An 810-nucleotide genomic window follows, 5' to 3' on the forward strand; every position below is an offset into this window, starting at 1 on the left:
GTAGGAGCTCCTACTTCCAAAGTGATGACGTCAGCGGGAGCAGCCGCTCGGCCGTATCCGGCCGCATGTCACTGTTCCCCGGCCAGACTTGGCGGCAAGTCCCGGGGAGGGGCAAGCCCATGGAAGTAGGAGCTCAGCGGGAGCAGCCAGTTGGCCTATCCGGCCACATGTCACTGTCCCCCGGCCAGACTTGGCGGCAAGTCCCGGGGAGGAACAAGCCCATGGAAGTAGGAGCTCCTACTTCCAAAGTGATGACGTCAGCGGGAGCAGCCGCTCGGCCGTATCCGGCCGCATGTCACTGTTCCCCGGCCAGACTTGGCGGCAAGTCCCGGGGAGGGGCAAGCCCATGGAAGTAGGAGCTCAGCGGGAGCATCCAGTTGGCCTATCCGGCCACATGTCACTGTCCCCCGGCCAGACTTGGCGGCAAGTCCCGGGGAGGAACAAGCCCATGGAAGTAGGAGCTCCTACTTCCAAAGTGATGACGTCAGCGGGAGCAGCCGCTCGGCCGTATCCGGCGGCATGTCACTGTCCCCCGGCCAGACTTGGCGGCAAGTCCCGGGGAGGAACAAGCCCATGGAAGTAGGAGCTCAGCGGGAGCAGCCAGTTGGCCTATGCGGCCACATGTCACTGTCCCCCGGCCAGACTTGGCGGCAAGTCCCGGGGAGGAACAAGCCCATGGAAGTAGGAGCTCCTACTTCCAAAGTGATGACGTCAGCGGGAGCAGCCGCTCGGCCGTATCCGGCCGCATGTCACTGTTCCCCGGCCAGACTTGGCGGCAAGTCCCGGGGAGGGGCAAGCCCATGGAAGTAG

The sequence above is a fragment of the Engystomops pustulosus genome, unplaced genomic scaffold, assembly GCF_040894005.1.
Source record: "Engystomops pustulosus unplaced genomic scaffold, aEngPut4.maternal MAT_SCAFFOLD_194, whole genome shotgun sequence".
In the NCBI taxonomy this organism is placed as follows: Eukaryota; Metazoa; Chordata; class Amphibia; order Anura; family Leptodactylidae; genus Engystomops; species Engystomops pustulosus.